Raw genomic sequence first — 17,798 nt, 5'->3', positions numbered from 1 at the left:
GAATCATGGCTCCAACACGAGAGATGTCAATTGAAACAAAGGAGAGGATTATCAAACTCTTAAAAGAGGGTAAATCATCACGCAATGGCATTACCCTGACCTCTAGTAATACTGTGAGAAATCTTGGAGTCATTTTTGATCAGGATATGTCATTCAAAGCGCATATTAAACAAATATGTAGGACTGCTTTTTTGCATTTACACAATATCTCTAAAATTAGAAAGGTCTTGTCTCAGAGTGATGCTGAAAAACTAATTCATGCATTTATTTCCTCTAGGCTGGACTATTGTAATTCATTATTATCAGGTTGTCCTAAAAGTTCCCTAAAAAGCCTTCAGTTAATTCAAAATGCTGCAGCTAGAGTACTGACGGGGACTGGAAGGAGAGAGCATATCTCACCCATATTGGCCTCTCTTCATTGGCTTCCTGTTAATTCTAGAATAGAATTTAAAATTCTTCTTCTTACTTATAAGGTTTTGAATAATCAGGTCCCATCTTATCTTAGGGACCTCGTAGTACCATATCACCCCAATAGAGCGCTTCGCTCTCAGACTGCAGGCTTACTTGTAGTTCCTAGGGTTTGTAAGAGTAGAATGGGAGGCAGAGCCTTCAGCTTTCAGGCTCCTCTCCTGTGGAACCAGCTCCCAATTCAGATCAGGGAGACAGACACCCTCTCTACTTTTAAGATTAGGCTTAAAAGTTTCCTTTTTGCTAAAGCTTATAGTTAGGGCTGGATCAGGTGACCCTGAACCATCCCTTAGTTATGCTGCTATAGACGTAGACTGCTGGGGGGTTCCCATGATGCACTGTTTCTTTCTCTTTTTGCTCTGTATGCACCACTCTGCATTTAATCATTAGTGATCGATCTCTGCTCCCCTCCACAGCATGTCTTTTTCCTGGTTCTCTCCCTCAGCCCCAACCAGTCCCAGCAGAAGACTGCCCCTCCCTGAGCCTGGTTCTGCTGGAGGTTTCTTCCTGTTAAAAGGGAGTTTTTCCTTCCCACTGTAGCCAAGTGCTTGCTCATAGGGGGTCGTTTTGACCGTTGGGGTTTTACATAATTATTGTATGGCCTTGCCTTACAATATAAAGCGCCTTGGGGCAACTGTTTGTTGTGATTTGGCGCTATATAAAAAAAATTGATTGATTGATTGATTGATTGATTGATTGATTGATTGATTGATTGATTGATTGATTGATTGATTATGTTAATGAGACCCAGACTAAAGACCTCAGTGGGGTTGACAGTTGGACTGTTTGGGTTTAGGTGTGGTTCCAGAGTAGCATATACGTACAACTTTGGCAACTTTCTGGCTTTAAGAAACACTATAAGAAATCAAGAAAAAAGATTGTGGCAGTCAGTAACGGTTACTTTTTTAGACCAAGCAGAGGAAAAAAATATGGAATCACTCAATTCTGAGGAATAAATTATGGAATCACCCTGTAAATTTTCATCCCCAAAACTAACACCTGCATCAAATCAGATCTGCTTGCTAGTCTGCATCTAAAAAGGAGTGATCACACCTTGGAGAGCTGTTGCACCAAGTGGACTGACATGAATCATGGCTCCAACACGAGAGATGTCAATTGAAACAAAGGAGAGGATTATCAAACTCTTAAAAGAGGGTAAATCATCACGCAATGTTGCAAAAGATATTGGTTGTTCACAGTCAGCTGTGTCTAAACTCTGGACCAAATACAAACAACATGGGAAGGTTGTTAAAGGCAAACATACTGGTAGACCAAGGAAGACATCAAAGCGTCAAGACAGAAAACTTAAAGCAATATGTCTCAAAAATCGAAAAATGTACAACAAAACAAATGAGGAACGAATGGGAGGAAACTGGAGTCAACGTCTGTGACCGAACTGTAAGAAACCGCCTAAAGGAAATGGGATTTACATACAGAAAAGCTAAACGAAAGGCATCATTAACACCTAAACAGAAAAAAACAAGGTTACAATGGGCTAAGGAAAAGCAATTGTGGACTGTGGATGACTGGATGAAAGTCATATTCAGTGATGAATCTCGAATCTGCATTGGGCAAGGTGATGATGCTGGACCTTTTGTTTGGTGCCGTTCCAATGAGATTTATAAAGATGACTGCCTGAAGAGAACATGTAAATTTCCACAGTCATTGATGATATGGGGCTGCATGTCAGGTAAAGGCACTGGGGAGATGGCTGTCATTACATCATCAATAAATGCACAAGTTTATGTTGATATTTTGGACAATTGAAAGGATGTTTGGGGATGATGAAATCATTTTTCAAGATGATAATGCATCTTGCCATAGAGCAAAAACTGCAAAAACATTCCTTGCAAAAAGACACATAGGGTCAATGTCATGGCATAGGGTCAATGTCAATGAGCAGATCTGATTTGATGCAGGTGTTAATTTGGGGGATGAAAATTTACAGGGTGATTCCATAATTTTTTCCTCAGAATTGAGTGATTCCATATTTTTTTCCTCTGCTTGGTCTAAAAAAGTAACCGTTACTGACAGCCACAAATTTTTTTCCTGATTTCTTATAGTGTTTCTTAAAGCCAGAAAGTTGCCATTTGAAATGACTTTAGTTTTGTGTCATGTCTGTGATCTTCTTTTTTTCTACAAAATTAAACAACTGAATGAACATCCTCTGAGGCCGGTGATTCCATAATTTTTGCAAGGGGTTGTATAATACCTAGGTGGCATCTGTGTGCGTGTATGCGTGCATGTGGATGTATGTGAGTGCGTCCATGCATGCGTATGGCTTCAATCCTTGGGGAGACATTTTCCATTTGGTATGCGTATGTATTTTGGGACAAGGATGAATGCTCAGAAAATTGATAGGACTAATATTTTTGGCAAAATTAGCAATGTCATCTAACAACAGCGAACAATGGACATTGTGCTGAAGTGCACCATGGGAGTTCAGGGTTTAGGTGATTTAAATGTTGTTATCAATCAATCAATCAACTTTTTTCTTATATAGCGCCAAATCACAACAAACAGTTGCCCCAAGGCGCTCCATATTGCAAGGCAAGGCCATACAATAACCATGAAAAACCCCAACGGTCAAAACGACCCCCTATGAGCAAGCACTTGGCCACAGTGGGAAGGAAAAACTCCCTTTTAACAGGAAGAAACCTCCAGCAGAACCAGGCTCAGGGAGGGGCAGTCTTCTGCTGAGACTGGTTGGGGCTGAGGGAAAGAAGTTGGGGCTGAGGGAAAGAGTTTATGGCCCTGTCACACCTTGACGATTTAGCCCACGTATTCCGACTGTAATAAAAATGCTGGGAATACGCTGACGTACGTCCAATACAGCGGTGTCCAAAGTATTTCTGAAATGGCCAAGAGGGTGCAGGATTTCATTGCAGCCACTGACTCCAGCAAGTGTTTTCACTGATTAACATCACTTTGTGTTTCTCAGAGGATGCCAGTGTCACGGTGTGATTGGTTCCCCTGTCATGGTTCCCCCCGGTCTCAGATTGTGACAAGTGCTTTGATCATTCCCCCCGTACCTGGTCCCCCGGCTCTGATCGGTTCCCCTCATCTGATCAGTCAGAGCTGTTTGAAGGTCTGATTGTGACCAGCACTTTAAAAGTTTGTAGTCACAGCCCTTCATTCACTCATGGCAGCATTTACCACAGCCATCAGTAAACTCATCAGCATTCTGGTCCCGATGAAAATGATCCACCAAGACAAAAAATAAACTAATGTTAAATTACACTCTTTTTGGCCCGCACCACACCGTGCAGTACCCACCTGACCCACTGGGTGGAAATGGGGCTGTCAACATATGATGGTAAATTGTCAAGGTGTGACAGCTGCATTAATTTATTAGACTTACGCCTGCACATGACAGCATTTTTAATACGGTAGGCATGCGCAGGCTAAATCACCAAGGTGTGGCAGGGCTTTAAACAGTATTGTTAGTGTTTTTGATTTATTGTGTTTTTGTAGATCAGTTTGTTTAGTCAGTTTAGTTGTCTCATGTTGCTGTTACCATGCGTGAGTTGAGTGTCATGTTGTCATTACCATGAGTGGGAAGTGTCATGCTTGCAGCAGAATGCAGAAAAGACAAAAAGCTCTACGTCCCTGTGTGTGTGCAGGAGAGCATGTGTGGGCGCATATGTGCATGCATGTGTTTATCTTTCATCACGGACAAACTGGGGAGAGCTGACATGTTCCGTTTGGCATGCTTATGTATTCTGGGTCAAGGATGAGCGCTGCCAAAATGGAATATGATAGAATATTTTATATTAAAATCAATTATTTAAAATCAAATGACAAAATATAAGTAATAATGAAATAAAATAACAATAATAAAAAGAATAATAAGAATAAGAATAAGAATAGTGTGTATATGATAACAGGCACCTAAACAAGTAATTAACAGGAAATAAAACAGTTGAGGTCTTCCACTAAAAACTGTTGAGGTCTAAGGTTTCAAAGGTTTCAAAGACACTCTGGACTCACATGCCATTTTAACTCATTACAGTAACTTTGCATAGTTTATTATGCAAAGTAAGGGAGGTGATGTCTAGCGATTAAGTGAGGCATAATTATAAAGCACTTTATGCTTCTGATGCAGATGGAAATGCTCCATATCAGTGCAGTCCACTTATTACCACCCTTGAAAAATGTCAGGTACCTATTTTATAAGAGTACCCAAACTACAACCCATGGATCCCCATGGACAACATGCCAGTTCTATATTATAATACCCAAGTGGCCTCTGTGTGTGTGCATGTGTGTGGAAAATTGATACAACTAATATTTTTGAGAAATTAGCAATGCTAGCTAACAACAGTGAACAATGGATTTTGTGCTGCAGTGTGTTATGGGAGTTCAGGATTTGGGGGTTTTAAATGTTGTTATTGTGGTTCATGTTAGTTTAGCAATGTTGTTAGTATTATTGTGTTTGTAGTTCAATTGGTTTTGTTTGCATTTCAATTGGTTTAATCAGTTTAGTTAAGTGTCATGTTGGCGTTACCATGAGTGACAAGTGTAGTGCATTTGATGTGTTCCAGCACCATCTCTGTTTGTGTGTGTCTAAGAATAAAAGCACCTGCTTGTGCAAGAATGCAGAAGAGACCAAAAGGGGTGTGTGTGTGTGTGTGTGTGTGTGTGTGTGTGTGTGTGTGTGTGTGTGTGTGTGTGTGTGTGTGTGTGTGTGTGTGTGTGTGTGTGTGTGTGTGTGTGTGTGTGTGTGTGTGTCTAACTTCAATCACAGACAAACTGGGGAGAGCTGACATTTTCCGTTTGGTATGCTTATGTGTTTTGGATCAAGGATGAACACCACCAAACCAGCATGTTGATAGGACTAATATTTCTGGAGAAACTACAGATATTAGCTAACAATATGGAATGATAGACATTGATATTTACATTCTGGACTTACATGCTATTCCAGCAGAGGGCAGTAAATCATCTATATTCAGTTCAATTCAAATTATTTAATTTATATACCACCAAATCACAACAAAGCTGCCTCAAGGCTCTTCACACAAGTAAGGTCTAACCTTACCAAGCCCCTGAGAAAATGGTAAATGGACTGCATTTATATTGCGCTTTTCTATCTGCATCAGATGTTCAAAGTGCTTTACAATAATGCCTCACATTCACCCCGATGTCAGGGTGCTGCCATACAAGGTGCTCACTACACACCGAGAGAAACTAGGGGATTAAAGATCTTGTCCAAGGGCCCTTAGTGATTTTCCGGTCAGGCTGGGATTTGAACCAAGGATCCTCTAGTCTTAAGCCCAATGCTTAATCACTAGACCATCACCTCCCCACCTCCCTGGAGCAAGCACACAGGTGACGGTGGTAAGGAAAAACTCCCTCTGATGGTATTGGAGAAGAAACCTCAAGCAGACCAGACTCAGAGGGGTGATCCACTGCTTAGGCCATTCTAACAGGTACAAGGTTTTTACAAAGTTTACAAAGGTGAAGAAATGGAAAACAGGAAATCAAAATAACATATCATAATAACAAAATATGTATTTGAGTAGCTTGCCTCTACTGGTGGTTGGCTCTCACTGCGGTATTGTATCACTTCCTGTTCCGGAGCACAGCAGTGTTTTTCTGTATCTGTTAGCTGTTTAATCTGCGCAGTTAGATTGATCTAGTTATCTAGATTACGATTTGTTTCCCAGTGTAGTCTTTACGTGCCTTAACTAAAGCACTCCTTCTGCTGAATCACCTCTAAATTATTTACACATTATTCACTTTGCGTGTTTTTAGGAATCCACTAGCTTAGCGTAGCTACTAGCTCTTAGCCGATTTAGCATGGCGGCTTCTCCTGTCTCTCCCGCACTTTTCTGCTCTGGGTGTGAAATGTTTAGTTATTCCTCGGCCTCCTTTAGCAGTAACGGTACTTGTAATAAGTGTAGCTTATTCGTAGCTTTGGAGGCCAGGCTGGGCGAATTGGAGACTCGGCTCCGCACCGTGGAAAATTCTACAGTTAGCCAGGCCCCTGTAGTCGGTGCGGACCAAGGTAGCTTAGCCGCCGTTAGTTCCCCCCTGGCAGATCCCAAGCAGCCGGGAAAGCAGGCCGACTGGGTGACTGTGAGGAGGAAGCGTAGCCCTAAACAGAAGCCCCGTGTACACCGCCAACCCGTTCACATCTCTAACCGTTTTTCCCCACTCGACGACACACCCGCCGAGGATCAAACTCTGGTTATTGGCGACTCTGTTTTGAGAAATGTGAAGTTAGCGACACCAGCAACCATAGTCAATTGTCTTCCGGGGGCCAGAGCAGGCGACATTGAAGGAAATTTGAAACTGCTGGCTAAGGCTAAGCGTAAATTTGGTAAGATTGTAATTCACGTCGGCAGTAATGACACCCGGTTACGCCAATCGGAGGTCACTAAAATTAACATTAAATCGGTGTGTAACTTTGCAAAAACAATGTCGGACTGTGTAGTTTTCTCTGGGCCCCTCCCCAATCAGACCGGGAGTGACATGTTTAGCCGCATGTTCTCCTTGAATTGCTGGCTGTCTGAGTGGTGTCCAAAAAATGAGGTGGGCTTCATAGATAATTGGCAAAGCTTCTGGGAAAACCTGGTCTTGTTAGGAGAGACGGCATCCATCCCACTTTGGATGGAGCAGCTCTCATTTCTAGAAATCTGGCCAATTTCTTAAATCCTCCAAACCGTGACTATCCAGGGTTGGGACCAGGAAGCAGAGTTGTAGTCTTACACACCTCTCTGCAGCTTCTCTCCCCCTGCCATCCCCTCATTACCCCATCCCCGTAGAGACGGTGCCTGCTCCCAGACTACCAATAACCAGCAAAAATCTATTTAAGCATAAAAATTCAAAAAGAAAAAATAATATAGCACCTTCAACTGCACCACAGACTAAAACAGTTAAATGTGGTCTATTAAACATTAGGTCTCTCTCTTCTAAGTCCCTGTTGGTAAATGATATAATAATTGATCAACATATTGATTTATTCTGCCTTACAGAAACCTGGTTACAGCAGGATGAATATGTTAGTTTAAATGAGTCAACACCCCCGAGTCACACTAACTGTCAGAATGCTCGTAGCACGGGCCGAGGCGGAGGATTAGCAGCAATCTTCCATTCCAGCTTATTAATTAATCAAAAACCCAGACAGAGCTTTAATTCATTTGAAAGCTTGTCTCTTAGTCTTGTCCCTTCAAATTGGAAGTCCCAAAAACCAGTTTTATTTGTTATTATCTATCGTCCACCTGGTCGTTACTGTGAGTTTCTCTGTGAATTTTCAGACCTTTTGTCTGACTTAGTGCTTAGCTCAGATAAGATAATTATAGTGGGCGATTTTAACATCCACACAGATGCTGAGAATGACAGCCTCAACACTGCATTTAATCTATTATTAGACTCTATTGGCTTTGCTCAAAAAGTAAATGAGTCCACCCACCACTTTATGGTATGGAAATAGAAGACTTAACAGTATTCCCTGAAAACTCCCTTCTGTCTGATCATTTCTTAATAACATTTACATTTACTCTGATGGACTACCCAGCAGTAGGGAATAAGTTTCATTACACTAGAAGTCTTTCAGAAAGCGCTGTAACTAGGTTAAGGATATGATTCCTTCTTTATGTTCTCTAATGCCATATAACAACACAGTGCAGAGTAGCTACCTAAATTCTTGAAAGGGTAGTTGTAAAACAGCTAACTGATCATCTGCAGAGGAATGGTCTATTTGAAGAGTTTCAGTCAGGTTTTAGAATTCATCATAGTACAGAAACAGCATTAGTGAAGGTTACAAATGATCTTCTTATGGCCTCGGACAGTGGACTCATCTCTGTGCTTGTTCTGTAGACCTCAGTGCTGCTTTTGATACTGTTGACCATAAAATTTTATTACAGAGATTAGAGCATGCCATAGGTATTAAAGGCACTGCGCTGCGGTGGTTTGAATCATATTTGTCTAATAGATTACAATTTGTTCATGTAAATGGGGAATCTTCTTCACAGACTAAAGTTAATTATGGAGTTCCACAAGGTTCTGTGCTAGGACCAATTTTATTCACTTTATATATGCTTCCCTTAGGCAGTATTATTAGACGGTATTGCTTAAATTTTCATTGTTACGCAGATGATACCCAGCTTTATCTATCCATGAAGCCAGAGGACACACACCAATTAGCTAAACTGCAGGATTGTCTTACAGACATAAAGACATGGATGACCTGTAATTTCCTGCTTTTAAACTCAGATAAAACTGAAGTTATTGTACTTGGCCCCACAAATCTTAGAAACATGGTGTCTAACCAGATCCTTACTCTGGATGGCATTACCCTGACCTCTAGTAATACTGTGAGAAATCTTGGAGTCATTTTTGATCAGGATATGTCATTCAAAGCGCATATTAAACAAATATGTAGGACTGCTTTTTTGCATTTACACAATATCTCTAAAATGAGAAAGGTCTTGTCTCAGAGTGATGCTGAAAAACTAATTCATGCATTTATTTCCTCTAGGCTGGACTATTGTAATTCATTATTATCAGGTTGTCCTAAAAGTTCCCTAAAAAGCCTTCAGTTAATTCAAATGCTGCAGCTAGAGTACTGACGGGACTGGAAGGAGAGAGCATATCTCACCCATATTGGCCTCTCTTCATTGGCTTCCTGTTAATTCTAGAATAGAATTTAAATTCTTCTTCTTACTTATAAGGTTTGAATAATCAGGTCCCATCTTATCTTAGGGACCTCGTAGTACCATATCACCCCAATAGAGCGCTTCGCTCTCAGACTGCAGGCTTACTTGTAGTTCCTAGGGTTTGTAAGAGTAGAATGGGAGGCAGAGCCTTCAGCTTTCAGGCTCCTCTCCTGTGGAACCAGCTCCCAATTCAGATCAGGGAGACAGACACCCTCTCTACTTTTAAGATTAGGCTTAAAACTTTCCTTTTTGCTAAAGCTTATAGTTAGGGCTGGATCAGGTGACCGAACCATCCCTTAGTTATGCTGCTATAGACGTAGACTGCTGGGGGGTTCCCATGATGCGCTGTTTCTTTCTCTTTTTGCTCTGTATGCACCACTCTGCATTTAATCATTAGTGATCGATCTCTGCTCCCCTCCACAGCATGTCTTTTTCCTGGTTCTCTCCCTCAGCCCCAACCAGTCCCAGCAGAAGACTGCCCCTCCCTGAGCCTGGTTCTGCTGGAGGTTTCTTCCTGTTAAAAGGGAGTTTTTCCTTCCCACTGTAGCCAAGTGCTTGCTCACAGGGGGTCGTTTTGACCGTTGGGGTTTACATAATTATTGTATGGCCTTGCCTTACAATATAAAGTGCCTTGGGGCAACTGTTTGTTGTGATTTGGCGCTATATAAAAAAATTGATTGATTGATTGATTGATTGAGTAGTTCACACAGGCAGTTATGCCACAAGCAGGGGTCATCCAGCAGTCCTCATGCCATCGGTGAGCCTGTTCCCATGGCAACATCCATTCCAAACAGTCAGTCTGGCACCTGGTCTTCAGTAGCCATCCTCCTATCCATACCTTGGACAGGGAGAAAAAGAGCAGAAGCACTTCCCAGAAAAATTGCACCTAAGATTAATTCATCAGCAGTGAACAGGAAAGCAGAGAAAATACTAAGGTGATCATCAATATGTTAGTTTAAATGAGTCAACACCCCCGAGTCACACTAACTGCAAGAACGCTCATAGCACGGGCCGAGGCGGAGGATTAGCAGCAATCTTCCATTCCAGCTTATTAATTAATCAAAAACCCAGACAGAGCTTTAATTCCTTTGAAAGCTTGTCTCTTAATCCTGTCCATCCAAATTGGAAGTCCCAAAAAAACAGTTTTATTTGTTGTTATCTATCGTCCACCTGGTCGTTACTGTGAGTTTCTCTGTGAATTTTTGGACCTTTTGTCTGACTTAGTGCTTAGCTCAGATAAGATAATTATAGTGGGCGAATTTAACATCCACACAGATGCTGAGAATGACAGCCTCAACACTGCATTTAATCTATTATTAGACTCAGTTGGCTTTGCTCAAAATGTAAATGAGTCCACCCACCACTTTAATCATACCTTAGATCTTGTTCTGACTTATGGTATGGAAATTAAAGACTTAACAGTATTCCCTGAAAACTCCCTTCTGTCTGATCATTTCTTAATAACATTTACATTTACTCTGATGGACTACCCAGCAGTGGGGAATAAGTTTCATTAAAATAGAAGTCTTTCAGAAAGCGCTGGATAAGGATATGATTCCTTCTTTATGTTCTCTAATGCCATATACCAACACAGGGCAGAGTGGCTACCTAAACTCTATAAGTGAGACAGAGTATCTCGTCAATAGTTTTATATCCTCATTGAGAACAACTTTGGATGCTGTAGCTCCTCTGAAAAAGAGAGCCTTAAATCAGAAGTGCCTGACTCCATGGTATAACTCACAAACTCGCAGCTTAAAGCAGATAACCCGTACGTTGGAGAGGAAATGGCGTCTCACTAATTTAGAAGATCTTCACTTAGCCTGGAAAAAGAGTCTGTTGCTCTATAAAAAAGCCCTCCATAAAACTAGGACATCTTTCTATCAATCAATCAATCAACTTTTTTCTTATATAGCACCAAATCACAACAAACAGTTGCCCCAAGGCGCTCCATATTGCAAGGCAAGGCCATACAATAACCATGAAAAACCCCAACGGTCAAAACGACCCCCTATGAGCAAGCACTTGGCCACAGTGGGAAGGAAAAACTCCCTTTTAACAGGAAGAAACCTCCAGCAGAACCAGGCTCAGGGAGGGGCAGTCTTCTGCTGAGACTGGTTGGGGCTGAGGGAAGAAAATAAGAACAACCCCAGGTTTCTTTTCAGCACTGTAGTCAGGCTGACAAAGAGTCAGAGCTCTATTGAGCTGAGTATTCCTTTAACTTTAACTAGTAATGACTTCATGACTTTCTTTGCTAATAAAATTTTAACTATTAGAGAAAAAAATTACTCATAACCATCCCAAAGACATATCGTTCTCTTTGGCTGCTTTCAGTGATGCCGGTATTTGCTTAGACTCTTTCTCTCCGATTGTTCTGAGTTATTTTCATTAGTTACTTCCTCCAAACCATCAACATGTCTATTAGACCCCATTCCTACCAGGCTGCTCAAGGAAGCCCTACCATTAATTAATGCTTCGATCTTAAATATGATCAATCTGTCTTTATTAGTTGGCTATGTACCACAGGCTTTTAAGGTGGCAGTAATTAAACCATTACTTAAAAAGCCATCACTTGACCCAGCTATCTTAGCTAATTATAGGCCATCTCCAACCTTCCTTTTCTCTCAAAAATTCTTGAAAGGGTAGTTGTAAAACAGCTAACTGATCATCTGCAGAGGAATGGTCTATTTGAAGAGTTTCAGTCAGGTTTTAGAATTCATCATAGTATAGAAACAGCATTACATTGTTACGCAGATGATACCCAGCTTTATCTATCCATGAAGCCAGAGGACACACACCAATTAGCTAAACTGCGGATTGTCTTACAGACATAAAGACATGGATGACCTCTAATTTCCTGCTTTTAAACTCAGATAAAACCGAAGTTATTGTACTTGGCCCCACAAATCTTAGAAACATGGTGTCTAACCAGATCCTTACTCTGGATGGCATTACCCTGAGCTCTAGTAATACTGTGAAAAATCTTGGAGTCATTTTTGATCAGCATATGTCATTCAATGCGCATATTAAACAAATATGTAGGACTGCTTTTTTGCATTTGCGCAATATCTCTAAAATTAGAAAGGTCTTGTCCAGAGTGATGCTGAAAAACTAATTCATGCATTTATTTCCTCTAGGCTGGACTATTGTAATTCATTATTATCGGTTGTCCCTAAAGTTCCCTGAATAGCTTTCAGTAATTCAAAATGCTGCAGCTAGAGTACTGAAAGGGACTAGAAGGAGAGAGCATATCTCACCCATATTGGCCTCTCTTCATTGGCTTCCTGTTAATTCTAGAATAGAGTTTAAAATTCTTCTTCTTACTTATAAGGTTTTGAATAATCAGGTCCCATCTTATCTTAGGGACCTCATAGTACCATATCACCCCAATAGAGCGCTTTGCTCTCAGACTGCAGGCTTACTTTCCTAGTTCCTAGGGTTTGTAAGAGTAGAATGGGAGGCAGAGCCTTCAGCTTTCAGGCTCCTCTCCTGTGGAACCAGCTCCCAATTTGGATCAAGGAGACAGACACCCTCTCTACTTTTAAGATTAGGCTTAAAACTTTCCTTTTTGCTAAAGCTTATAGTTAAGGCTGGATCAGGTGATCCTGAACCATCCCTTAGTTATGCTGCTATAGACTTAGACTGCTGGGGGGTTCCCATGATGCACTGTTTCTTTCTCTTTTTGCTCTGTATGCACCACTCTGCATTTAATTCATTAGTGATGATCTCTGCTCCCTCCACAGCATGTCTTTTTCCTGGTTCTCTCCCTCAGCCCCAACCAGTCCCAGCAGAAGACTGCCCCTCCTTGAGCCTGGTTCTGCTGGAGGTTTCTTCCTGTTAAAAGGGAGTTTTTCCTTCCCACTGTCGCCAAGTGCTTGCTCACAGGGGTCGTTTTGGACCGTTGGGGTTTTTATGTAATTATTGTATGGCCTTGCCTTACAATATAAAGCGCCTTGGGGCAACTGTTTGTTGTGATTTGGTGCTATATAAATAAAATTGATTGAATGATTGATTGACCTTAAAATCTGCTCTGACACAGACTAGAAGCCAGTGCAAAGATGCTAGAATGGGTGTAATACAAACCCTGGCAAAAATTATGGAATCTCCGGTCTCGGAGGATGTTCATTCAGTTGTTTAATCTTGTAGAAAAAAATGACAACTTTCTGGCTTTAAGAAACACTATAAGAAATCAAGAAAAAAAAATTGTGGCAGTCAGTAATGGTTACTTTTTTAGACCAAGCAGAGGGAAAAAAATATGGACTCACTCACCCTGTAAATTTTCATCCCCAAAACTAACACCTGCATCAAATCAGATCTGCTCGTTAGTCTGCATCTAAAAAGGAGTGATCACACCTTGGAGAGCTGTTGCACCAAGTGGACTGACATGAATCATGGCTCCAACACGAACTTTTGTTTGGTGCCGTTCCAATGAGATTTATAAAGATGACTGCCTGAAGAGAACATGTAAATTTCCACAGTCATTGATGATATGGGGCTGCATGTCAGGTAAAGGCACTGGGGAGATGGCTGTCATTACATCATCAATAAATGCACAAGTTTACATTGATATTTTGGACACTTTTCTTATCCCATCAATTGAAAGGATGTTTGGGGATGATGAAATCATTTTTCAAGATGAATGCATCTTGCCATAGAGCAAAAACTGTGAAAACATTCCTTGCAAAAAGACACATAGGGTCAATGTCATGGCCTGCAAATAGTCCGGATCTTAATCCAATTGAAAATCTTTGGTGGAAGTTGAAGAAAATTGTCCATGACAAGGCTCCAACCTGCAAAGTTGATCTGGCAACAGCAATCAGAGAAAGTTGGAGCCACATTGATGAAGAGTACTGTTTGTCACTCATTAAGTCCATGCCTCAGAGACTGCAAGCTGTTATAGTGGTGGTAGGTGGTGCAACAAAATACTAGTGATGTGTTGGAGCGTACTTTTGTTTTTCATGATTCCATAATTTTTTCCTCAGAACTGAGTGATTCCATTTTTTTTTCCCTCTGCTTGGTCTAAAAAATTAACCGTTACTGACTGCCACAATGTTTTTTCCTGATTTTTTATAGCGTTTCTTAAAGCCAGAAAGTTGCCATTTGAAATGTCTTCAGTTTTGTGTCATGTCTGTGATCTGCTTTTTTTCTACAAAATTAAACAACTGAATGAACATCCTCCGAGGCCGGTGATTCCATACTTTTTGCCAGGTGTTGTATAACTGTCTTCTTTTTCCTGTTTGAGATTGTTTTCTGTATTTAGGTTTAATGCTGGTCGTCGATTGGATTGGATTTTGTAATTAGGGCCAGAGTAGGAAAAATTGTAATTGTAATTGTAATTGCGCTGTTTATTATTATTATTTTTATTATTATTTATTATTATTATTATTTATTAGGGCCCGAGTAGGAAAAAGTCCTACGAGGACCCTATTGTAATTGCGCTATTTATTATTATTAATTATTATTATTATTATTATTATTATTATTATTATTATCACTTTTAAAATCTAAATTTCGGCCCTTTCCCGTGCTCAAAAACCCACCAAAGTCATCCGGCCGGATCCGAAATTCAATAGTTTGGGGATGTCGCACATGGTCACTGCGAAATGGTGAAATAGCGCCCCCTAGAAAACCCCTCCGCATTGAGGTTTTTTCGTCGCAGCCTCACGAAATTTGGTACACATATTTATCATGCCGGGATGCACAAAAAAGTCTCTTACTATCATGGTGAAATGCCGACAGGAAGTCGGCCATTTGAACGAACTCGTCCTAGGGATTTCATCCAGTCATCTTCAAATTTGGTCAATGTCATCATGACCCCATGGTGATCAAAAGTTATCAGAAGAATGTAATTAGGTCAAAAGGCGTGTCTGCTAGGGTTCGTCTAACTTTGGCGAGCTTTTCAGAGCACGCCGTTTCACTTTGAATGGCTGTCACACCCACATACGTCATCGTAGATCCAACGTCGGCATATATTGACATCCCACTTTTGCCATAGCGCCCCCGGTGGTAACAGGAAATGTCCTATATTTACTTTAACAGGTCCTGATGTCACATAGTTAAACCAATCAACTTCATTCCACTTCTAAAAGATGCATAACAAGTTGGTGAACCTAGGTGATGAATGCCGTGAAGTTACGAGTAACTGCGTCCATGTGGCGGCGTGCCGAATATTGCCCATTTGCCATGAAATGATGTTCATCCTTTTGACGGCTTTAATTTTGTCATATCATCCTGAAAATTGATATACAGGTCAAGCACGACAACCTCTTACAATTCATAGGGCATCGCCCATGGGCGGGGCAAAATGCCTCAATAGCGCTCCCTTGTTTTTGAAAGCTTTTGTCTATTTTGAAGGGTGTGGCCGCTATGGCGCCGCCATTTTGACCCTTTGCCATGGAACATCAATTCATGATAACTCCTTCATGCTTTGCCTGATTGACTTGAAACTTCACATGTGTGATGAGAGTTGGCCCCTGAACACACCTGTCACCTCTATTTGTACACTGAGCGCCCCGTAAAGATTAAAGATTACACTGTTTCCCAGTGTAATCTTTACGTGCCTTAACTAAAGCACTCCTTCTGCTGAATCACCTCTAAATTATTTACACATTATTCACTTTGCGTGTTTTTAGGAATCCGCTAGCTTAGCGTAGCTACTAGCTCTTAGCCGATTTAGCATGGCGGCTTCTCCTGTCTCTCCCGCACTTTTCTGCTCTGGGTGTGAAATGTTTAGTTATTCCTCGGCCTCCTTTAGCAGTAACGGTACTTGTAATAAGTGTAGCTTATTCGTAGGTTTGGAGGCCAGGCTGGGCGAATTGGAGACTCGGCTCCGCACCGTGGAAAATTCTACAGCTAGCCAGGCCCCTGTAGTCGGTGCGGACCAAGGTAGCTTAGCCGCCGTTAGTTCCTCCCTGGCAGATCCCGAGCAGCCGGGAAAGCAGGCTGACTGGGTGACTGTGAGGAGGAAGCGTAGCCTAAACAGAAGCCCCGTGTACACCGCCAACCCGTTCACATCTCTAACCGTTTTTCCCCACTCGACGACACACCCGCCGAGGATCAAACTCTGGTTATTGGCGACTCTGTTTTGAGAAATGTGAAGTTAGCGACACCAGCAACCATAGTCAATTGTCTTCCGGGGGCCAGAGCAGGCGACATTGAAGGAAATTTGAAACTGCTGGCTAAGGCTAAGCGTAAATTTGGTAAGATTGTAATTCACGTCGGCAGTAATGACACCCAGTTACGCCAATCGGAGGTCACTAAAATTAACATTAAATCGGTGTGTAACTTTGCAAAAACAATGTCGGACTCTGTAGTTTTCTCTGGGCCCCTCCCCAATCGGACCGGGAGTGACATGTTTAGCCGCATGTTCTCCTTGAATTGCTGGCTGTCTGAGTGGTGTCCAAAAAATGAGGTGGGCTTCATAGATAATTGGCAAAGCTTCTGGGGAAAACCTGGTCTTGTTAGGAGAGACGGCATCCATCCCACTTTGGATGGAGCAGCTCTCATTTCTAGAAATCTGGCCAATTTTCTTAAATCCTCCAAACCGTGACTATCCAGGGTTGGGACAAGGAAGCAGAGTTGTAGTCTTACACACCTCTCTGCAGCTTCTCTCCCCCTGCCATCCCCTCATTACCCCATCCCCGTAGAGACGGTGCCTGCTCCCAGACTACCAATAACCAGCAAAATCTATTTAAGCATAAAAATTCAAAAAGAAAAAATAATATAGCACCTTCAACTGCACCACAGACTAAAACAGTTAAATGTGGTCTATTAAACATTAGGTCTCTCTCTTCTAAGTCCCTGTTGGTAAATGATATAATAATTGATCAACATATTGATTTATTCTGCCTAACAGAAACCTGGTTACAGCAGGATGAATATGTTAGTTTAAATGAGTCAACACCCCCGAGTCACACTAACTGTCAGAATGCTCGTAGCACGGGCCGGGGCGGAGGATTAGCAGCAATCTTCCATTCCAGCTTATTAATTAATCAAAAACCCAGACAGAGTTTTAATTCATTTGAAAGCTTGTCTCTTAGTCTTGTCCATCCAAATTGGAAGTCCCAAACACCAGTTTTATTTGTTATTATCTATCGTCCACCTGGTCGTTACTGTGAGTTTCTCTGTGAATTTTCAGACCTTTTGTCTGACTTAGTGCTTAGCTCAGATAAGATAATTATAGTGGGCGATTTTAACATCCACACAGATGCTGAGAATGACAGCCTCAACACTGCATTTAATCTATTATTAGACTCTATTGGCTTTGCTCAAAAAGTAAATGAGTCCACCCACCACTTTAATCATATCTTAGATCTTGTTCTGACTTATGGTATGGAAATAGAAGACTTAACAGTATTCCCTGAAAACTCCCTTCTGTCTGATCATTTCTTAATAACATTTACATTTACTCTGATGGACTACCCAGCAGTAGGGAATAAGTTTCATTACACTAGAAGTCTTTCAGAAAGCGCTGTAACTAGGTTTAAGGATACGATTCCTTCTTTATGTTCTCTAATGCCATATACCAACACAGTGCAGAGTAGCTACCTAAACTCTGTAAGGGAGATTGAGTATCTCGTCAATAGTTTTACATCCTCATTGAAGACAACTTTGGATGCTGTAGCTCCTCTGAAAAAGAGAGCTTAAATCAGAAGTGTCTGACTCCGTGGT

At 41.4% G+C, this 17,798-nt stretch overlaps 1 protein-coding gene across 1 annotated transcript in view; it reads left to right on the top strand.

Annotated features, from left to right (window-relative positions):
* adgrd2 (adhesion G protein-coupled receptor D2) overlaps positions 1–17,798 on the top strand; it is a 415,295-nt gene that overhangs the window by 207,123 nt on the left and 190,374 nt on the right. The window lies entirely within an intron of this gene.

The sequence above is a fragment of the Thalassophryne amazonica genome, chromosome 5 (assembly GCF_902500255.1).
Source record: "Thalassophryne amazonica chromosome 5, fThaAma1.1, whole genome shotgun sequence".
NCBI lineage: Eukaryota > Metazoa > Chordata > Actinopteri > Batrachoidiformes > Batrachoididae > Thalassophryne > Thalassophryne amazonica.
Note: the sequence above shows the minus strand (reverse complement) of the source record. Positions and strands in the feature narration are given on the sequence as shown.